Source organism: Mauremys mutica, chromosome 6, assembly GCF_020497125.1.
Source record: "Mauremys mutica isolate MM-2020 ecotype Southern chromosome 6, ASM2049712v1, whole genome shotgun sequence".
Lineage (NCBI taxonomy): Eukaryota > Metazoa > Chordata > Testudines > Geoemydidae > Mauremys > Mauremys mutica.
The window spans coordinates 13913989-13937722 of record NC_059077.1 but is presented as its reverse complement, the minus strand read 5'-3'; the positions used below and the strand labels follow the sequence as shown (position 1 = coordinate 13937722).

The following is a 23734-nucleotide window of genomic DNA, read 5'->3' as shown; positions in this document are numbered from 1 at the left end:
GCCGATGCTCTCACCGCAGAACTGCACATTGAGTTTGGTATTAGACATCTTATTGTTCAGATGGAAAGTAGTCACCATGGGTTTTGTTTTTTTTAAATTAGGCCTACATTTCCAGCATTGGAAATAATCAGCCATTGTACTAAGATCTTGGGTTAGGGTGCAGCTGATGGTATGGAGGCTTGTGTGCTGAACAGCTAGGGCACTGTCATCTGCATACATGAATTTCCTTGACTCCGTCACTGGTATATCTGTGGTGTACTGATAAAAAAGTATCAGGGCCAGAACAGAGCCCTGAGGAATGCCTGCGTTACGAGTTCTTGATCTACTGTTCTGGCCATGAAGGTATACTTTAAAGTGGCAGTCCCTGGTCATCGCCACCAAGAGGCGAATAGTTTGCTGGCAGTGAATGACATGGGAGATCTTGAGGAGAAGGCCCTGTCTCCAGACGGTGTCATATGATGAGGATAAATCAACCAGGGTGATCCCTGTCTACAATTTATGTTGGAATCCTGCCTCGATGTGGCCAGTGTGAAAAGCATGATTTTCTCTCTGAAGTGACACTTTCTACCCCTATCAATGTGGACTATTGTATTGGATTATCAGCATAAAGATGTTGCAGTCTTTCTTCCTCCACTCCCAATCATCTTATAAACAAAGGCCAGTTATAGTCTGGCCCTTTGTCTAATCATCCTGTTCTACAATTTACACCATAGACCAGATTTATTTCATGCAAACTTTTTTCCTGCTTCTGAATGTGGACAAAATTGGTGCTTAGATACAATATGGGTAAGTGCCTTAGAAATACTTGAGATAGCCAGACCTCTACATAAGAAAATGAAACTGACAAAGGAGTAAGGACTTACTTTGAAGATACATGTAATGCACTTTCTCTGAGAGTTGAAACACAGGGCAGTTCTAAGTCAACCTCTGCAGGTTGGGCTGAGTATTCTGTTCCCAGCTTAATACACAAGAGACACAAGCCCTATTACCCACTGAAGTATATGACAGAGAAGATATGGAGCTATTTATCCGTCAGTCCATCTCTCAAGTATGAGATCTAGGCTTTGATTCAGCCCCATCTCTGGCCAGGAGAAAAAAATTCACAAGTGGATCCACCCAAGAGAGACATTTGGACTGCTTAGAATAGAGAATTATCTCACTTTGGAGCTGCATTGTTAGTGCTTTCCCAGCTAGCCCAGTACTCAGTACCAATAGAGACTGCAGACCGTTTTCCATGGGGAAAATAACTGGATTGGCAAGGGGAAGATGGGCCTCCCTTCCTTCCAGCCTACTCACTGCCCATCCCCATACACATTGAACCTTGGATCTGCAAGGTGCCCTCCGTAGGGGCTGGAGGCACAGGGGAGCAGTGCTGCAGAGGCCAGTGGCCTCCCGTTCTGTGTGGAGGCATGAGAAGGAAGGCCCCCTCTGTGCATGGACCTAGGGGATATGATAAGCCTCATGTTTGCTGAGTAAGAACAGAGTCAAAAAAGAAACTCAAAGCAGTGTTTTGAAAACCCTGTCCCTGGGCTTGAGCTATGTTTGGTGATACAAACTACAAAGGCAAGGATGCTCTGGCACGGACTTTGGGGATTTCCTATGAGCCCCTTGTTAAAATTCCATCAAACTGAAGGGAGGGTTGGGATCATTTTCCTGTCCCTGGTGGAGTTTTGTTGTTGCATGATTTTCTCTCTTCAGAGACACTTTCTACCCCTATCAATGTGCTTTGCCTATGACTGCCTCCCTAGCAGTGTATTATCCTTTGTGCCTACCACGTGGTCACTAGGTGAAGGTGTGCACCGGTTAGTTAGCATGTCTGGTACGGCTTGTGCTCTCTAAGACTCTAGAATGCTGATGGAGACAATAGGCTGGCTACTGATGGGTTTAGGAGGCAGGACATGTATCCTGAGGTCAGGGAGCAGCAGCACATTCTGTCTCTCAATCACAGGAGTGTGTTTTACATCGGCTTGTTATTTTGAAAATAATCAGGGCCCAATGTGGTAACTAGTGAGCAGGCTAAGTGCTGGGCTGTTAGCTAGACTTCTCCATGAGGGCCGGAAGGAAATCTCCCCAGGAAGGCTGCAGGGGAGCAACACTACAACTAGTACTCCAGCTTCTGTAGCTGGTGCACTCCCTCTCCATAGGGGAAATTGGCTGGTAAATCCTCACAGCTGCTGATCCACTAGCCCTGCCTCCAAACCCTTGAGGCACGGGGGGCAAAGGCAGAACAGATCTTCATGACACACAGGCTTTGTGGATCCTGGGTGATGTCCACAAAGCCTGCCCCAACTTTCCGCAGTGGAAGCACTCTTCTGCGTCAGCAGAGAAGGCTCAGGATTTGGCGCTCCAGTTCTTTCTAATGGGAACCCCCATGTTGCAGTCCTAGGGTCCAATCCTACACTTAGTTATGGAAGATTTCTGTTTAAATCAATGGGAGTTTTGTCTAGATAAAGCATTCAGGATCAAAACCCTAGTTTGGATAATTAGATTAGCAAGGTTATCAGTACTGAAGTAGCACCAAAACACAATCAGGGCCCTATTGTGGCAGGTGCTGTTCACACACAAAAGATACATTTGAGAACAACATACCAAAAAACCAGTGGCTTGATACTAAATGTCCTTGTAAAATACCAGGGGAGTTTGTTTCCTGGCCCAACAGTGTTAGAAGATATCCTGGAAATGTCCTGGATTTAGATTTAGGTGTGAATAAAAAAAACCAAAAACAAATTACTGACGTGAAGGATGGAGTATGCGGCAACTGCTTAATGTTAAAGTTTGGAGCACTCTGGTATGACTCATCATATGCTTACTGTTCTCTGAAAGCTGGGGGACGGGAGGGGAAGAGAGTAGAAGGGAAGAAACCGATGACATTCAGGGTTACCAGATGAAGCACAATGTAGGTTACTTTCTGATTGTGATTTGGATAAACGTCACATGAAAAATACACAAACTGCTGTCAGATGCTCACTTTTTCTTCCTTTTGCAGCAGAGACAAATGAGTACTTGAACTAACCTGATTCAACAAGGGGAGGAGCTGTGGAGACTTATCACCCTTCTCATTTTAAAGAATAAATAGGATTTATTTTAGTTATTTATCTACTTTCTGAGAGCCAAATCTTACTCTCTCTTGATGTACCTGCAGGAGGTTGAAGAGCAGACCAGGAAATTCTGCAAGAGTTACCTCATTGTGGCATTAGCATCTGCAGAGGATGCAGGGAGTGTAGCCTCCTGATCTTAAGATCCATGGAAAAGGACACATCCCACTCCCATGGAGGGTCTTTTTCCTCTATGTAGCTATTCTAGCTCCCCACAGCTCCTTTGTAAGCACAATCAAGAATCCCCGTACCAGGTAGCATCCACACACCAGAAAGCAGCAGCAGCTGTTGCAAAAGAAACTCAGTGGGAATTCATGCTGTTCAAACATCTCTAACTCCCAATGAAATTTCCCATAAAAAATCCATATGGTCAGCAGGGGATAATGCCCTGGATAATGTCTATTTCCCTGCTCCACCACTTTGCATATCTGGATCTACACGCATAGAGCTGAGGAGCATCCCTGAGGGTCACCGTCTCACAGAGGTGATGAAACTATAGAGCAGTGATTCCCTCTGACAGCAGGGACCTGGGGTATTTCATCTTCTCCATGTATGACAGTTTCTTTACAGGAACTGCTCAACAGAGCAGTTTGTCCATCCTTCAGGTTTACTCTAGAGGGAGGGCGATTTCCAAAGTAAACTCTGCACAGCTCATTAGCCACTGTGAAAATCAGCAGAGTTGGTTGTACTGGGAATGGAAATGGGCTGAAGCTGTTTTTGTCTGTGTTTGCAGCAGTTTGACCAAGAGACCCAGGAAACCCTGACAGAAATTGTCAGTCTGCCGTTTAACTGGGCAGGAGGTGATCATATGATCAAATATATTGGGGGATGACCTGGGGTCGGGAGGGGAGAGAGTGATTTACACTAAAGAACAATACTGACACAAGGACAAATGGGTATAAACTGGCCATGAAGAAATTCAGGCTGGAAATTAGTAGGTTTCTAGTAGGCTGCCTCTCCCTCCCTCCCCACACAGCCCCAGCAGCTGGAGGAACTGTCATCTCCCCCTCCCCGCAGCCCTGGGGCTGGAGGAGCTCGCTCCCCCTGTCCTGGCCCCAGAGGAGTTCTGTGCCCCTGCTGATTGGGGGGGGCATACCTTCTGGAACAGCCTTCCCTTAGGAGGCATGGGGGTAAACAAGCTAAGGAGTTTTAAGAGACAGCTTGATAAGTTTATGTGTGGGAATCGGGATTACATGAAGGTTGCCAACAATAGCAGGGAACTGAACGCGGTGACCCAGAAGGCCCCTTCCAGTCCAATGTGTCTAGATGCCTAAACCAAAACACAGCCATGTATTGCCACCTTAACCCATCCCTGCCTTAGGCGCTGCCATTGTTGAGTATGAGGGGTAAGTCTGCCCCCAGGACTGGCGGCATCCCTCTCAACATGGCTGCATGAATATAATTTTAATTCCTGGGCCCGTTCCTCTCAACTTTTCTTTATGTATCCACTTCTATTCTCGCCGCCTCCCTTCCTTGCCCTCTGTTCAGTGAGCTTACTTCTGGCACAGTCTCCTGCCGCCACGCTGTGCTCAGGCAAAACTCCCACTAGCTTTTACTTGAGCACTTCTGGAATGAAGATTGCAGGGTTTACATTCTTATTATTTAACACTTACATTGCAGTAACCCCTGGAAGTCACAAGCAAGTCAGAGCCTCATTGTGCTAGGCGCTGTACAAACAGAGTAAACGACCATCCCGGCCTCAAAGAACTTAACAGGCTGAAAGAAAAGACAACAGGAGGATGAGAAAAACAAGTGGGAGGGGAGGGAGTGGCCAGGAGAAGAGAACGAATAGGATGTTCTTGCACAAACAACTTACATATACAAGTGTTAGCTAGTGAGTTACAGCCAACCACAACTTTACCACCTGCACATCCAGTACCAGAGACCCACTTCCTGTGCACGGTGGCAAAGGGATTTGAAGCAGAGTAACGCGGTGGCTTTACAGATTCTGGAGCGGGAGTCCCCCCCCCCGGCATACGGGGCAGCGCAGGCAAAAGCACCAAGGGGCTCACCGCGGGGGAAGCAGGCAAGCCCGGCTGGCAGAGGGAAGGCGGGAGTCAGCCTTGGCGCAGCAGCAAGGCGAGGCTAAGCTGTGACGGTCGGGAGGACGAGGAGCTTGTGCTCGAAGCGAAGGCTCCAGCCTGAAGCGTGTGGCCCCCAGGGCGGCCCTCCTGGGCTGGGGCAGCTCAGGCCGCCCCGGCTGCAAGGGGGAGGTGAGGGGCTGATTTGCAGCGGACGGGGAGAGAAGCGGCCCCTAGCACCGGCTCCCGCGCTGGCCCCACCGGGAGCCCCCCGCCGCTCATTCCTCAGGGCTCCGCCTTCGCTTTCTCCCACGCTCGACCCGCGCCCTCGGCCCCTGATTGGCTCCTTCCCGCGTCAGTCGGCCTGGGGTTCTTTGGTGGCGTGGAGCTGTCAAGTCCGGCTGGGTATCGGGGGGGATGTGGCTTGACCGGCCCGCCCTGCTCCCACGTGGCAGGCTGGGCTGGCCCCGGCGGGCAGCGCGTCCGAGGCCAGGTCTCCCGCGGCCTTTGCAGGCGGGCCGGGGGCAGCGGAAAGCCTGAATCGGCGCAGCCAGGGATCCCGCTGCCTGCCATGAACCAGGGGGGACTTCCCCCGCCCCTCGCTGTTAGCAATTAGCGGTGCAGAGACCTGGGAGAGCCCCCCACCCCCCAGCAATGCACCCCCCCCCGCGCATGCACTGACTAAGGGAAGCCCTGCGAGCCGCGCCTCCCGGGGAGTTCCTCCCGCCGTGCCAAGAATTAAGGGAACCCCTGGCGTGCAGTGACTCAAAGGGACCCTCCTTTCTACGCAGCGGTTCGGGAGATTCCCTTGTTCCCACCCACCCAGCCGCAGGGAAACCTGTGGGCGCTCAGGGGCTCCCCTGGGCTCGGCTGGTTGTTGGCTACCTTGAGCGCGGGGCTCGCGCGGGCTGCTGGCCCATGTTCCCCCCAAACCCAAAAGGCAGCGCCGGGCAAACTGCTGCCTTCTCCGCGGGGAGGGAGCCCCCCCCCCCAGCTGCCGGGAGTGCGACCCGGCAGAGCCCCCAGCCAGCAGCACCCCTAACCCCGTGGGCATGGACATGCCCTAGGTAGGCAACGCTGCACCCCCCTCCTCCCTCCCCGGGGTGTGCCCCGCTCCGGCAAGCCTGGGGGTGGGGGGCAGGGCAGGCACATGAGCTGGGCCGGGAAGGGAGGGTGTGGCAAGGGGTGGACGGCGCGCCGCGCCCCCTGCCCCGTCTCTCCCTGCCACAGTTCGCGTCTCAAGCCATAGAGGGAAGAGTGTGCCGAGGCGACACGCCGAGTGCATGTGTGAACGGGGGGGAGGAAGAGGGGAGGGGAGGGAGCAGGCTACAGACATCCGGGCCCTTTGCACATTCCAGTCCCACAGCCCTGGGCAGCCACCACCTCCGGGAGACGCTGCCAGCCGCCAGCGGAGCGAGCGCGGCAGGGCTCGAGCCCCGCGGTGCAGCAGCGGCAGCGGCAGCTGCTGCCAGCCCGGCCAGAGCCGCAGCTGGTGCCGGCTGCGCGGCGGGGAGACGCTGACAGCTGAGCCGGTGCCGCCTCCAGGAGACACTGACAGCCGCGGCAGCTGTGCGCCAAGTGAGGCGGGGGCGCTGCGCCCGCAGCTGGGCAGCGGGCGGAGGCGCCTTCATCCAGCACCCAGGTTTGTGTCCCGGCTGCGCTCCGCACGCGTTCCCCGAGCCACCTGTCCCACCCTCGGGTCCGGCTCTGGTGCCCGCCAGAGGGATGCTGCCATGCTTGCGGGAGGAGGGCTCTGTCAGGTCCCGGGGGAGGGCTCCGGGCTGGCATTAGTGGGCGAGATGGCTGGGAGGCAGGATCTTGCAGCTGCAAGCAGGGGAGGGTTGTGTCTGCCGGGGAGATGCAGGGAGGTGGTGGGGGGAAGCCATTCGCAGAGCGATCAGACAGGTGGTTTCCTTGGGAAGTTTTGCTGTAGTTTGCGTGGAAACCATAGTTTCCATAAGTCTGCCTGGCATTTGTAGGCGATTTCCTGTCCTGCCCTTATGGAGTTTATTTATTTACAGAGGCCGTGCCGGAGCCATGGAGCTGCCTGCAGCTGGGCAGTGTAACAGCAGCTCCTTGCGATGGCTAGTGGAAAGGTGGGGATGAGGGGTGCTAGTGCTGAAGTAGTGAGAGGACAAAGCTTTCAGCACGTCACTGGGATCTAAGGCACCCAACAGGCTGTAAGAATTGCCAACTTATTACATTTTACAGCAGCAGTTAGAATTTTATTCTTAATTGTTTTTAGTGCAGACTTCTAGATGGGCAAAAGATGTAGAGTGGTTTGGTGACATGAAGGAGAAAAAGTAAAGAACTAAGAAATGGCTTTAACAAGTCTCTCTTGGCTTAAAAATCACATACTAAAACCAAACCCCAAAGCGCCTTACCTATGTTGATAATAACACCGTCAATTTTAAAATCTAAATGGATGTTAATTTTGTAAGTAGCTTTACTTTTAGGATCTTATATTCTAGTGCAATGCTGTATGTTTTGGTAACAAACATTGGGCAGGGAGTGTGTGTGTATTTAAATCCTATTTATAAGGGTGTCTTTAAAAAAGAATGAAAGCATTTCTGGTGTTCTTAGCTTCTGTAAATTCTTGTTTTTTAAAAAATCTAAATTTTCAGACAGATTTGACCCCCAAGACTTACTGTACTTTTAAGCATCCACAATGTTCACGCCACAATTAGGAATTAAATGGAAATATAAGTATATCCTTTCACTGACTTGCTCCATAACACGATGTAAATGGTTAAAAGAAATCCATCAAAACTCTGCTAATGCAATGTGCTTTTGTACTTACAACAAATGGAACAGTCTCCCACTAAATTTGTATCCAGGAGGGAAAGGCTGGCTTGTGGTTAAGGCACTGATTGTGACTCAGGAGACTTGGATTTAGCTCCCAGCTCTTCCTGTGTGACCATGGACTTGCTTCATTTTCTGTGCCTCAGTTTCTTCTCTGAAAATGGGTTTAATAATATTTCCTTACCTCTTGGGCATGCTGCAGGGATAAATCTATTAATATTTCTGAGGCACTCAAGATATTCTGGTGAGGGACCTGTGTAAGTAGATATAACTGAAATTGCATTTCCCTCTTGTCTATAATCAAACGGGATAAAGAAACATCAAATGGAAATAATCCTAGGGGATTTTAGGAGACCATTGAAGTCTGTAAATTCTTGTTTTGTTTGCACCTGAACTTGCAGTCATTGCACATGGAGGTTAAGGACTGCTGGGTCAGTGATGAGAGCAGCCTTGAGACCTCCTGGAACAGAACACTGTATCGGGGGAGTGGGGTGAACGGGACACCTAGACTACTAGTAATTGTGCAAAACCCTATTCCCAAGCAAAGCCCTTTAGAAAGAAGTCTTGCTGTTTCAGTATTCCAGCAGGGATTAAGGAATGTGTCAGACTTGTGGATTTGTTTATTGTTGGCACAGATGTTAAATTCAAGGATTTGGACACCTTTCTGGATTCCTTTTTGCAATAGTTTAGAAGCTTGCAGATGAAGAAAGATGGCGCTACCCTTTCCCAGGGCTATCGTGGCTTTATCTTGTGTTGTAGCTAACAGCATAAAAAGATAAAAGAATAATAATAATCCAACACTAGGAAGCATTACTCTCTCCTGAAGATTCTCTGCTACTTTACAACCTACATTGCAGATCCTGAATCACAGATAGCTGAGAAGGCAGAGAACTCTTAAGTTATGTTGTCTATCTCCCAGCTAGCTGGAAATTTGTTACACCTTGCAGTATTCTTGAGTATTCTCCCTGAGATTCAGGCAGCAACTAAGCAAGCTAAAGACTAGATTGAAGCTGACTAGGTAGAAGGCGCACATTTTTAACAGTGCAGATAACTAACCATTGGAACGGGTTGCCAAGGGATGTGGTGTATTCTCTGTGTCTTGGAATCTTTAAATCAAGACTGGAAGTCTTTTGGAAAGATACACTCTAGTTCAGCCAGAATTTATGGGCTAGCCGCTAGATGCATAACACAAGCTTTGGAATGTCACCCAGGGATTCCTACAAGAGGTCAGACTAGATGATCATAATGGCTTTAAAATCTATGATTCCTCCTCCCCTTGATGGCCCAATTTGCTGTCTTTATTGAGACGACACCCCTGCCGAAAGCTGCCAGTAACACGACTTAATTTAATAGCTCTTACACTCAAGCAAATATAACGCTGAATGGTAACGTCTGTATCAGTTGATATAGCCTGCTACAGAGCATCCTGTGACTTAACAACATGTTCTTTTACTACTTGTAAATGACGCTGTCTTCCTATTTTATGCCCTCCAATTTTGTGTTTATGGGGAGGTATCTCTGCTGCAGCAGATTGCTGCCATGAATTATCTATCACATCTCCTTTGCTCATCCTCTCAGCACTAATTTCACAAACTCTCTTTACAATGGAGTGGGCCCAGTCCTCCCATTGAAACCCATTGCAGGACTCCCTTTGACTTTAATGGGAACTAGGGTGACCAGATGTCCTGATTTTATAGGGACTGTCCCGATATTTGGGGCTTTTTCTTATAGAGGTGCAAATTACCCCCCACCCCCTGTCCCGATTTTTTGCACTTGCTATCTGGTCACCCTTATGGGAACAGGACGGGAACCCTTTTTTGTGTACTAGCTTTTCAAATTCACTGCAGGCCAAACGCTTCCTTCAGGGTTGTGGGAGTGGAGGGGAGGCTGAAGCCATGGGTCTCAGTTGGGAGGGAGAGGGAGGGAGCGAAAGCTGCAGACTATTCCCCCCTGGGTAAGGGTAAGCCTTGTCTGTGGGAGCTCGTGGGGCTTCAGCGAAATGGGTAAGGCGGGGACTGGCTGGAGCAAAAACGGGTAGAGGAGCAGCTGGACTGCACTGTATTCTTTTCCCCCTTCAAGCCCATAGGCCAAGCCAGTGCCTGCTACTGCTCTGTGCATGTACAAGTGCAGTGGCTCCACTCAGCTCTGCATGGCTCCAATGACCCCTTGTTTCCAGAGAATCTTCCACAATGGACGGTCCCTGGAGCTCATGGGGAAGAAGGGGAGGTTCTGTTGAGCCAACGTCCACACCTACCTTTACCCATAATGTCTAATGGAACGTGGACCAGGCTGTGCGAGATTAACTAATGGGCGGGGATACAGCTGTGGCTCATTCAATGGCAGGACCTGCATACAAACTTATTAGTTGACTCTTGTCCTGTAATTGGATCCATGTGTGTGGAATGGTCAGTGGAGCTCAGCATGTGTATCAGAGCCCTCCTGCGTAGATCTGATGGGTGGATTGTGGACTTGCGTGGTAAATTTTGGAGGGCAGAGACCGTGGGTGAAATCCTGGCTCCCCTGCAGTCAATGGGAGCTTTGATACTACTGACTTCAGTGAGGCCAGGATTTCACTCCTTAGCTTGGGTACTGTGTATATGTACAGCACCTAGCACCATGGGGCTCTGAATGGAATCTTTGGGCACTACTGAAATACCAGTACTACCAGGGCCGCCCAGAGGATTCAGGGGGCCTGGGGTGTTCGGCAGTGGGGGGCCCCTGCCGCCGAAGACCTGGCACTTTGGCGGCGGGTCCCGGGGTGTAAGGACCCCCCGCCGCCGAATTGCCGCGGAAGATGCTCCGGGAGCCCGGGCCCCGCAAGAGTTTTCCGGGGCCCCCAGAGCGAGTGAAGGACCCCGCTCCAGGGGCCCCAAAAAACTCCCATGGGGGCCCCTGTGGGGCCCGGGGCCTGGGGCAAATTGCTCCACTTGCTCCCCCCTCTGGGCAGCCCTGAGTACCACTAATATTACTAAAAAGTGGAAAGAGTTGGCTGAGAAGGGGAAAAGACTGGAGTGGACTCCTGCTGGGCTGCGAATGCATTGCTCTACTCTACCATGGAAAGGGGAGGGGAACTTGGTGGGCAGTTTTCAGTGCTGATGACGGAGGGACCTTGCCTTCGACAGGTCTGTTAGTGTTAGCAATTACCAGGATGTACAAGCAGTGGTTAAAGTAGATTGGAACAGGAGAGGGAGCTCTCAGGGCATCAGTCACAGGGGTTGGGGAGCTGGGAGGAAGCACTGCTTACACAAGCCTAATGTAGCTCCCTCTGTTTTTAGCAGAGGAGGGGCAGCTGTGCTCCCCTCCCTCCCCCGCCCGATTCCCCTTACTTTAACCTGCTGTATACTGAGAAATATTAGTCATTATCTTTGACTTTATTATTAAGCCTTAAGATGTGTGTGGTTTTTTTAAATCTAAATATTGCAGGCCATACTATGCCATTGATTTTTTCTTTTTAAGTCAAACTCCCCACTGAAATCATTAAAGCTTAAAAATTGATGGTACAATATCGCCTTTTATTAGCAACATAACTTTCTTTTTTAATCAACACGAAAGGGCAGTCTAAGCTCAGATTTGTGTTCCGCATCTCTGCAACACTCAGACAATGCCCCCTCCTCCACATAGCAGCTCCATAGCTGTCAATGCAGCTTTACAAGGCTATTCTTTAAGAAAAACATAAAGAAGAGAATCAATGTCTGCGAGGTCCCCTTTTCTACTTTCCTCTTCCAAGGCCCTAGAGTGTGGAGAATGGTTCTATGTATTGTTTTAAAATGAAAATAGGTGAACGTTGACTTTAGTGGTCTATTATTTGTTATGTCTCTCGCTGCTCATGCAGAGACAGAGTTTCTGGTAGGAATGAACTTGCTATTTTAGTAACAGTAGCATTTTCCTCAAGGGAATCCCTCAGGGTTGGCCATTATGGTGTGGTACTGTAGCTCAGTAAAAAGATGGATTAGCTGGATGGATCTCCCCAGATGTGATTTTTTCCAAATGGCAGGTTTCAGCTATTTATGCCTGCACCTGTTATAATTCTTAGCACTTATATAGTGCTTTGCATGTTCAAAACCTTGCACATTCACTAGTTAATCAACTCCCTGAGAGGTATATATTAGTGTCCCTTCTCAGCTGGGATTATCAAGGTCCAGTGTTGCCAACTGTTGTGATTTTATTGAGTCTTGTGATATAGTTGATTTTTTTTATTTAAAGCCCCCACTCCTGGAGTCAAGTGAGCACATCAGAATCTCAGCTTTTAATTTAAAAAAAAAAAGAGTGTCTAGCCACAGAAAAGCTTGCAAGTGTGACCTGAGTGCACCCCAAAGGCTCAGAAGCCAGAAGACAAATAAAAAGAGCCCAAAATGTATTTTTTTTCAAGTCTCATGATTTCTGAGGTGGGGAGATTGGAGTCCCGAGGGTCACATAGCTAGTCGGTGCCAGAGTGGGGATTAGAAATCATGAAGATTAACTTCTGTGTGGCCTTGGCCAAGTCATTGCTGCTCACTGCCTCAGTTTCCCCAGCAGTATAAAGTGTGTGTTGGGTTCCTAACTCTCACTGCTACAGTTATGTCAGTGCTTCACAGTGTCCTGCCACCTGGCTCCTGCACCCCACTGTTTTCAGGGCTCTTATTCTTCTGCTGGGGGGCGGGTATGGAATACCTCCACCCTGAAATGCCTTCCTGCTCTTCCATAGCGGGAGCAAGAAAATCCGCCTTTGAGGTGATTGATGCAGCCATTCTTTCAAAGCAGGTGGAACTGCAAGAGAGATTTGCTCTCCCTCCGTGGATAGCAGCACTGGTTTCAGGCCTAACTTGCAGCTGGGGGAAATGCTGCCCCTTCCAGTGGATAGTGGATGTGCTGTTTGCTTAGTTATCCTGTCGGAAAGTGGTGCTACTGTGAAGATAGCTGCTCCCACGCTATCCCCTTGGAATTGTGGGCTGTTTGGAACTGATGTTCAATGTTAGGACCTGATCATATTCAGCACCCTTAACTCCCTCTGATGTTGGCAGGAGGGGAGAGTTCTCAGTGCTTCTCAGGATTCGGGCCTCGGTTTGCGATCTCTACAGACCGACTGTTAATTCCTGTCACTTCATTAGCACCTGGCTGTGAGCACAGTGGGCTGATAACTCTGATCTGGCTGAGCCACGTGCAGAACTACATGAGGTAGAGCAAAGGTGGCCTTAATTATGCAGTGACTTGTGAGCTGGAGACCAGCTTGGCTCCTGGTGCCGCTTAAAGTAGAGGTGGCTTAAGGAGAATGTGGACCCAATTGTGCAAACCTCGCTTACTGCTGGGAGTAACCCTTACTCATAGGAGTGCTCTGCCACTGCTGTTAATGGGACTGTTTGGGGGAATGCGTGTTTTTCACAAAGCTATGGCTTGTAGGATTGGCCCCTGTGTGAGAAATTCCTCCTTTCAGAATGGAGGAATGCACACAGTATAAAATCTGGGGACTATTTCACTGCCGATAGGCACGTGCCCCTACAATCTGTAATTATTATACAATACATCCAGACTGGGAATAAGGCATAAGTGTTTAACAATGAGGGTAATTAACCACTGGAACAACTTAACAAGGGCTGTGATGGATTCTCCATCACTGGCAATTTTAAAATCAAGATTGGAAAAGGTTTGCTCTAGTTCAATCAGGAATTGTTTTGGGGGAGGTCTCTGGCCTGTGTTATGCAGGAGGTCAGACTAGATGATCACACTGGTTCCTTCTGACCTTGGAATCTGAATCACATTCTGTTACTGAAAATTGCAAAGGCATAAAGCAAGAATGGGGCTTGCCTAAGCCAGGCTGTCTGGAAAACTAATGAAAAATGTGGTGATGGCTTAATCAGAGTGACTCTCTCTTATCTCTGTGGTAGGTAAATCTCCTAATAATGTTACTGCACTTTTTACAAACAAGAAGAAATAAAAGTAAAGATGCTGGAGGTGTAGAGTTTTTTATCATCACATTTTTAGGACTGTTTTTTCTACAGCCATAGCACCTGATTACACAGGGTGAGTAACTTTACTCTGGTAAATAAAGGCATGTGTGTGTTTGCAGGCTTGGGCCTGCAATAAGTATGGGGGGAGGTCAGAAAGGGATTTTTGAAAGTACCTAAGTGACTAAGGAGCACAGGACAATGGGAGTTGGGCACCTAAATCACATTTGAATATCGCATCTGTGTGTGTGTGTGTGTGTGTGTGTGTGTGTATATATATATATATACATATATATACACATACACACACACACACACACACACACACACACACACACACAAATCAGGATGAGATTTTCGTGTCTACAGGAGTCAGATGCACAAGTCCATTGACTTTGAATGGGAGTTGGGTATCTAACTTCCTTAGGTGGTCATGGAAATCTTATCCTATTATAAGGAAAAGGCAGAATTAATTCTCCAAAGACTTATTGCTCACCTGTGATGGGTTTACTGCCCACTCTTCAGTTGCTTGCTGGAAACAAAGTTTCTTACCCCAAGTCAGAATAAGCCAGAGATTTCACATTTCTTGGTCAAAATCTGCTGACAAAGGCACTTTTGAAGACAAAGTGAAACTGAGGATTTTAGAAACGAGGCCGAGGAACATAAATATCACTTTCAGCTACTTTTAAAAGTTCAACGCCCACATTTGCAAACATGGGTGCTTACAGCTAGGCACCTAAATCCAGATTCAGGCTTCTACATGAAAGTGGCCTGATTTCTTTTCTTTTCATAGGTGCTAAGTACCCCCAGCTCCTAAGGGACTCAGAGAGAACCGTGGGTGCTCACACCTTTGAAGATCAGGTCATTTATATTTAGGTGCCTACACATGGCTTTAGAAGCCTAAAGTTAAGTACCTAAGTTTGAAAATGTTGTCTAGTGTTTCCTCGTTTACTGCCAGACCGTACTCACATTTGCAGTGCTGCCATTCTCCATCACCCATCATTTAGATGAGGTTCACTGGAACAGACGTTTAGTGACAGAACAGGTATATTCAACTAGAAGTACCTACTATCATTGTTTTATTCAGTGTTTGTACAGTGCCTAGCACAACTGGATCCTGATCTGTGACTGGGGCTCCTAGGTGCTAGGGTAATACAATAATAATAATAATTAATACTTTATTGCAGTAAAATGGACAGTTCTTCTTACTAGCATACCTCACATGGGTGCTGTGAGCCTCAATTAGTCTTAGCAAAATATTTGGGATGATCAGATATATCATGCTACATACATGCAAACTATTATGGTTATTGGTTTTAAAAAGTATTCAGGAAGCTTTTTAAGGGCCAGATCCAAGACCCATTGAAATCAGTGGAAGGATATCTGTTGCCTTGGGTAGATGTTGGATCACGTCCTAAGGGTACGTTTACACTGCAAAAAACACCCCCCCCTCCCCCCGTAGCAGCGAGTCTCAGAGCCTGGGTCTGCAGACTTGGGCTCACAGGGTTTGTGCTGCCATGCTAAAAATAGCAGTGTAGTTGTTCCTGCTCAGGCTGGAACATGGGCTCTGAAGCCTGGCAAGAAAGGTGGGTCTCAGATCCTGAGCTCTAGACAGAGAGAGAATCTCTACACTCCTATTTTTAGCAACATAGGGTGAGCCTCAGTCTCTAGACCCAGGCTCTGAGATTCGCTCCCACAGGTTTGGTTGGGTTTTTCTGTTTTTGTTTTCGCAGTGTAGATGTACCCTAAGTATCTGACCTTACACATGAAGAGCAATAGCCTATGTTAATTTCAGGTAATGGAAAGGAGGAAAACCCTCTAATCATTAGAACTGGGAAGTTACAGGATTATTGGCTGTCACGTGTGATTCTGTGACAGAGTGCTGGGCAAAAGTACCCGAACCGGCACTCTGGTCACTGCAGCTTGAATTAATTACTCCAGAGCAGACCTCATTAAGAAGAGCCCTGCCTAACTGAGGAGAACTAAAGAGGCTAATTAGACATTTAGGGGATGATACAAAAGGCACAGGAAGGAAATGGGAAGGGTGGAAATTGAGAAATTGCTCTTCCCTGCTTGCTTCAGGAGCGGAGGACTCCCCAGGACTGTAGGTGTAAGGCTGTAAGACTCCCTAGGACTGTAGGCGTAAGGCTAAATAATGTACAAGAGGGGTGGAAACCAATATTGTAAATAAACTGCACGGGGTGTTTTACCAGCAAAAAGGTCACTGAGCTGTTTGTGAACTTGAGCAAAGGCAGGAGCGAGCAGGCCCTGCCACACGCTGATATAATGCATTGTTTGTTTTTTCATTGATTTGTTTTAAATTAAATCATACTAACTCTCCTAACAAAATAAAGAATAGGCCTTAGCCTGCATTCTTTCCATGCATGCCACTCCCACTGAAGGCAATGGGAATTCAGCATGCTTTTGGACAACACGGCATATTTCAATGCTTTGTACTTCTACAGTGCTTCCTATCTGAGACTCTCAAAGTGTTTTGCAAGCATTAGCAGTGGTGCCAGATCTCCTGATTTATCCTGAGTCTTGTAACATTCGATGGTTTTCTTGAGGCCCCAACTCCTGAAGTCATGGAAATATGAGAATTTCAGCTTTAATTTAAAAAAATAAAGTTTGTAGCCCTCATGGCTGTAGAGAAAATCTTGAAAATGTGATCCCAGTGTATCTCAAAGGTATAAAAAACAGAAGGTGGAAAGAACCTAACCTATACTATTAAATTTTGTTGGGGTTTTTTAAGCCAATTTCATGATTTTTGAATGTTTGAGTTTAGCAATACTGCATTAGTAAAGCTTTGTCATAACTCTTTCAGGCACTATTCTAGCAATTTTACAGATTGAGAAGACTCGGGTTCCATGGTGTTAAAAGGGCTTGATTCTGTGAGGTGCTCAGCATCCTCAACACCTCACTTAGGCTCAGGCACTAAGATTTTCAACGCTTGGTGCCTCAATCCATATTTAGGCACCTAAATACAAGTGGCCTGAGTTTCAAAAGTACTGAAATCAGTGTAAACAGATGAGTGCTGAGTACTTTGGAAAATCAGGCCACTTACGTTTAGATGCCAAAAATACGAATGTAGGAGCCTAACTTCTGGCTCATGTTTTTGAAAATCTTAGTCAAAGTGACTTGCCCCAGGCAATTCAGGGAGGCTGTGGAAGAGGTAGGAATGGAACCCAGACTACATGACAGCCCAGACTGTGTTTTTACCACAAGACCACTCTTTCCCTCTTAGGGCTTGTCTATACTTAAAATGATACAGCAGCACAGCATCAGGCTGGATACTGCCTACACCGGGGGGGAGAGGGGGCGGGTTTCTCCCATCGCTGTAAGTAAATCCACCTCGCCGAGAGGTGGTACAGTATCTAGTTTGATGGAAGAATTCTTCTGTCGACAGAGTGCAGTCTACATGGGACTTAATTTGGTTTAACTGTGCTGCTCAGGGATGTGGATTTTTTTGCATCCCCACCGTGACGTTGCTATGCCGATGTAATACTTTAATTTAGACCAGGCCTGAGTGAGGAGTTTCTGTTCTCCTCTCCCATAAGCACGGACAAAGAACAACCCCAAGCTTATACTATTTTCTCCAGGCAAGATTCTCGTAAGCTGTTATTTTAGGTACATTGTTTGTTTGTTTGTTTGTTTTTCAAACGAGATAAGTTTTCATTGTGTTCGAAAAGCTCTGGGGTTTCCTTTTCCCTCCCCCTCCTGGATAGACTTTTATAGACTCTGGCTATAAAAACGGGGAGGCTCCATCCAGGAAGTATTAGAATATAAAAGGAAATATTTCAGTTCTGTAGTGAATGAAGCTTGGCAAGTCCAGAGAGGATGTGGAGAGAAAGGGGGGGGGGGCGAAAGTGGCAGGTGTGTTTAGAGGGAAGGGCGTGCCATCAAATATATTTTAAGCTCTGGAAGTTCTCATTTTACTGCACTCTGGAGAAAAGAGGTTTGGTTGCTTTTTTTTTTTTTTATCCTCTAGTGACACACTTTAAGAGACAACACTAGCTGTTCTTTTAACTTGTTTCAACTCATCGAATTAATCAGAGCCTAGTTTATCTCTTGCGCTTTTTCGAGGGAGATGCCCAAGGTTTATTTAACAAAGAGCTCTTGCCTTACAGAACAAAAATTTGCATTTTTGTAGGAAATAGTGTTTGGGGAAATATCCTACCCATAAGTAGGGTGACCAGACAACAAATGTGAAAAATCGGGATGGGTGGGGGGTGATAGGAGCCTATATAAGAAAAAGACCCCAAAAAAACAGGACTGTCCCTATAAAATTGGGACATCTGGTCACCCTACTCATAAGGCTGCCCGCTTCCTCTACTGGATCCCGAGGGAGTGGCTGCAAAGGACCTGGGTTACAAAGGAAGGCTTCGAAGAGCAAGATGAAATGAGCAACTCAGCCGGACGGGGGGAGGTTTGGAGTTAGGGCACTGCTCCTGTTGAAGTTGATGAGAAAACTCCCAGGCAGCAGGATTGGGCCCTAAGGCTTTTGTCAAAGAAAAACTGTATAAGGGAAGCCAAATGGAGTGCAGGATGCTCAGCACCTGGCAGGACCAGGCCCAAAGATGGAGGGAACCAGCTGCTTGTTCTTACCTTCAAGTAGGAGAATCGCGTATCAATGTTTAACTCTTTAACATTCAGAGTACTGCATGGGCTGAAGACGTATGATCTGCCCATCCACACAGACTAAAACCAAACTGGGGGAAGAGTGGGGGAGGGGATTTGGCCAATGTGGGTAATATGCAGGATGTTGGGAAGAGATTCTCTAGTGTGCAGAGAGCAATTATCCTAATGAGGACATAGCTTGAGAGTCTCTTTTTCAGTGACTGGGTTCACAGAGCACCTTGCAGAGGGGTGGACTTATGCTTGTATCGTAATGCTGTTGCTTTCATAACATAGATTAATGTGTTGATGCAATACAGGCATCTCAATATGGCAGGATTTTGGGGCATTCTGACTCCCTAGTCTCGCTACTTGAAATATGGACTCCATGCCAGTCACATGTGGAAGGACGGTCTTATGGTTAATGTATTGGACTGGTACTCAGGAGCTCTCGGTTCAGTTTCTGGCTGTGCCATAGCCTTCCTACATAGAATCATAGAAGATTAGGGTTGGAAGGGATCTCAGAAGGTCAATCTAGTCCAACCCCCTGCTCAAAGCAGGACCAATCCCCACACAGATTTTTACCCCAGTTCCCTAAATGGCTCCCTCAAGGATTGAGCTCACAACCCTGGGTTTAGCAGCCCAATGCTCAAACCACCCAGCTATCCCTCCCTCTCCCTCTTTTCTCTGGGCTCAATTCTCCATCTGTAAAATAGAGATAATCATACTTCCTTTTTCTGTCTTCTCTAATTACATTGCAAGCTCTTCAGAGCAGGGACTGTCTCTTACTATTTGTGGGGATGGTGCCTAACACAACGTGGCCTCAATCTTGATTGGCACCTCAAGTAGCTACTGTAATACAAATAAATATTAATGAAGTAGTATTCAACAGAGCAATAGGTTGAAGATCTTACATTTACAGAGGGGCTTTCATCAGAAATGATGCCAAAGTGTTCACATAGGCTGCTGCCAGCACTGAAAGGTAGCCATCTCTGGAGTGGAGGGCAGCTGCTACCTAACACAACAGCATAGGACCTAGAGTATAGAACACTGCATCTGCTTGAAATGGTAGGACGAATGTAGTTCAACCCATGTAATTAAGCAGATTGGAATTTGACCAGGCTACTACTGCTAATACCCAACTCCTGAGATAAGTGTCACAGGATCTTTATTGTCTGCCGGTGGGCATGACATTGATTTTATAGATCATCTGAAAGTTTTCACCTTCTGCAGCATAGTGATCCCTGCAGGGTCTTTGGGCTCCTGAGTGGCATGCTGCCATATAAAGTGTGGCATATTGTCATTTGGTACTGACTGACAGGGCAAAGTGCTGCCTTCTGAAGTGCCATCAGCCCTTCCTGTAGATCTTGGGTTTTCCCCATATAGTGCATACCTGATTTACCTCTGCTTATCTTCTGCAATCTGGGGCAGTCACAACTCTTTCAGTCTCTATAGTAGGTCTGATCTGTCTTCTTGTAAAAGGGACAACTATGCAATTTGCAACAGCCCTTAGCAGCCGGTCTAACATATGTACAGGGAGGGGGAATTGGTTTTAATGCCCAGTTTACTTGGGGTAAGTCTCCACTAGAAACACTATAGCGTCTGCACTGCAGCTGGGCCGCTGTATCGCTGTAGTGTAGACACGTACACAGTGATGGAAGGGGGTTCTTCCATCGCTCTAGTAAATCCATCTCTCTGAGTGGTGGTAGTTAGGTTGACAGAAAAATTCTAATGGTGTGTGTACTGGGATGTGGGTTGGATTAATTATATTGCATAGGGTGTGAAATTTTTCACCCTCAAATTTGCATTTCCTTTTTTTGTAGCTATTTGATTGTAGTATTGTCTAGCCTAATGTATTAATTTTTATTTTACAGTTGTGCTTGGGTGTGGAGGGAGGGGATATGGCCATGTGTGAATGCATAACTTCTGGTGTTAAACACTAGCTTCTGGTGGTGCCACTCCAGAAGCAGCTGCAGGAATATTGGGTGGAGGGATTCTTGTTCCATAAACAATTCATAGAGTGGTTTGGGATCTCTTGCTATATAAATCCAAATTACTATGTCCTGCTTTCAAATACAAGCTACTGAGTAATCACACAAGTAAGTACTTATTCTCCCCATAATGTTTATAACAGTCTCATAAAGAAAGAGACAGACTTGATGGTATTAATGGGGACCATGTGGTCCAGTTGCATGCTCTTACACAGAAGATTAAAACAGCTGTAAATGGACTCTTATACAGCAACCTGATCAAAAGGGAAGGCAAAGAGAAGACTGTTTTTTGTTTTTCATTGTATTTTTTTTTTACATGGGCTGGCTTTATGATAAACACAAGATTAAAATGAAAACCCCAAAGTAAAAATAAAAAAGGGTGGGCAGGAACACAGTGACCTCAAGTAGACCATAAATGGGCTTGAGGTTAGAGTCCCAAAGGGCCTGAGACACGAAAGTCTGCAACTGTTTACAGTTTAAGGATTAAATTTCCTCTCTTGGCTTCCAGAAGTCAATCTCTGTGACATGAAGAAGGATATGAAAGAAAACATTCTGGGTATTCATTGTCACTTTTAAGCATGCTGATTGTCAATGAAATAGAGGAGAAGAGAAACATGACTGATGATAGTCACTTAAGTTGCTCAGTAGGGATTTGTAGCTGGCATTATTACTGCAGTGCTGTCTGCCCGCAGTGCTATCGTTGAGATCTGTCAGCATTTCCATTATAAATCTCTATTTTCAGATGTTCGGAACCTGATGGCAAAATTTCTGTCCAGGCTGAAATTTGGTAGAGGAGACCTCAGTTGGCTATCAGATTTCTCCCCCCGCCCCCCCCAAAAAAGGGGGGGAAGCATTTTTAAGTTGTATAAACGCAAAAGTCAAAGGACTACATACATCCTGCTAATCTTTCTCATGTGAATTGACTTTGATCAGTGATGACTAGTGAACAGAACTTAAATGAGTGTCATGGATTTTGCTGCTGTCTTGTAACTTCTTTTACATGAAACTTCAGGCATGCAAATCCTTCTTGCTGAATGTACTAAAAAGTAGGCAGCTGAGAGATGGAACTTAAAATGAGGAATGAACATGGAATGAAAATTAACTAGTAACTTCATTTCTTTAAAAGCAGCAAAGAATCCTGTGGCACCTTATAGACTAACAGACATTTTGGAGCATGAGCTTTCGTGGGGGAATACCCATTTCGTCGGATGCAACTGAGTATCCGTCTTGCACCCGACGAAGTGGGAATTCACCCACGAAAGCTCATGCTCCAAAACGTCTGTTAGTCTATAAGGTGCCACAGGATTCTTTGCTGCTTTTACAGATCCAGACTAACACGGCTACCCCTCTGATACTTCATTTCTTTAGAGTTTTTTTTTTTACTACCATATTTCAAATTTTGGGTCCATAACATGCATGTAAATGCACACTGTTAATGATACACATTCATAACCTATATTTGATGTATCATAATGTATATTGTAAATGCGGTTATGTACATTTATACACACATGCACCTACACTAGAGCATACAGGTATGTGCAAAATATTGTAAATTCAATATTAAAGTTGCAAATTTAAAATCACAAAATAGTAAAGAAATATAAAAAATTAAGGTTCCAATAACAACATTAGCTTGACCAAATTGCATATCTTCTGTATTTTATAAGGAATACATTTTATGACATAACTTCAATATATTAAGCTATACATTTAACAAAAAGAAAAAGCCAAGATAATGTTGATCTTTTGTGTTTACTATGCAATTTTAATATTGCATTTGCAGATTTTTGCATTTGTGTGTGTATAATATAATATATAAGTGCATGTGTGTATAACATTGCATTAATGGAGTTTTTTAATGTAATTTCATAGGCTTTTAAAAAGGAAAAAAATAAAATAAAAACGCCCATGCCTAATAAAGTTAGTATATTAACAGTCTTTGTTTAGAAGTTGCATTATCTTTGTATTACCCAGGTCCTCTCTTCCACTGTTGCCATCATTCAACTAACTTTGACTCTGATGTTTTCTGTCTCATATTATAACTCAATCTTGCAAACACATATTGTGTGCGTATAAAGGATTTCACTTCCATGTCCAGTTGATTCTAGAGTCATGTCTTTCAATTGGAGGATCTTTGGGGTCATGTGTATGGGGTGGTTCCAAAAGCCATTGACTTCAGTGGACCTTGGATCAGATCATATAAAAAACTGCGACCAGATTTTGGGTGCTGTGTAAATCATAAAAAAGCATGAGCAAAAATGATCAGGAATGCAGTCTCCTTGAGAACAAAGCCAACAAACCGTTTAGGCCATCAGAGGAGAGAGATCATATGCAAATCCAATACTCTACAGAGTTGCTTCATTTCTATCCCACAGATTATGCATAATCTAGCAAATAAAAATCTTTAAAGAATTCATCTAATGAAGAAGCATCTAGATCCTCTTCCAGATTTTCAATAGCAACTATATTAAGCCTCTCCAGTTCTTCTAGGGTTCTTATAATAAGAAAACAGAACAGACCAAAACCAAAAAAAAAAAAAAGCCCAAAACTCAAATCCACCCTTGAAGCAGTCTAAAATAACAAAGAGTTTACATGTGGAAAAAGGATGTTCTTGTGGTAATTCCTCATCTGTAAAGTGGGGATAATCTTGCTTCCTTTCTCACACCCTCTGTCTGTCTTGTCTATTTAGATTGTAAACTCTTTGGGGCAGAGACTGTATCAATGTGTATGCAGAGTGCCCAGCACAATGGGTCCTTGTGTTCAGTTGTGGAATGATGTATGCTATAGTAATATTTAGGGCTGTCAATTAATCACAGTTAACTCACATGATTAACTCAAAAAAATTAATTGCGATTAAAAAAAAAAGTCGATTAATCACACTGATAACAATAGAATACCAATTGAAATTTATTAAATATTTTTGAATTTGTTTTACATTTTCAATATTGATTTCAATTACGACCCAGAATACAAAGTGCACAGTACTCACTTTATATTATTATTTTTGATTACAAACATATGCACTGTAAAAATGATAAAATAAATAATATTTTTCACCTCCTACAAATATGGAAGTGCAGTCTCTTTATAGTGAAAGTGTTGGTTAGATAACTCCACTCAAAAACAAAACAGTGTAAAACTTTAGCGCCTACAAGTCCATTCAGTCCTACTTCTTATTCTGCCAACTGCTAAGACAAACAAGTTTGTTTACATTGGTGGGAGATACTGCTGCCTGCTTCTTATTTACAATATCACCTGAAAGTGAGAACAGGCATTCACATGGCACT

The 23734-nt window shown here is 45.8% G+C and overlaps 1 protein-coding gene across 1 annotated transcript in view; it reads left to right on the top strand.

Moving 5' to 3' along the window:
- The first annotated feature begins 6654 nt into the window (after positions 1–6654).
- Positions 6655–23734, top strand: part of ZBTB7C (zinc finger and BTB domain containing 7C) — a 272862-nt gene continuing 255782 nt past the window's right edge. Inside the window, exon 1 of the mRNA XM_045020359.1 lies at positions 6655–6758. The gene's annotated coding sequence lies outside the window, so the exon portion shown is untranslated. The remainder of the gene's footprint in view (positions 6759–23734) is intronic.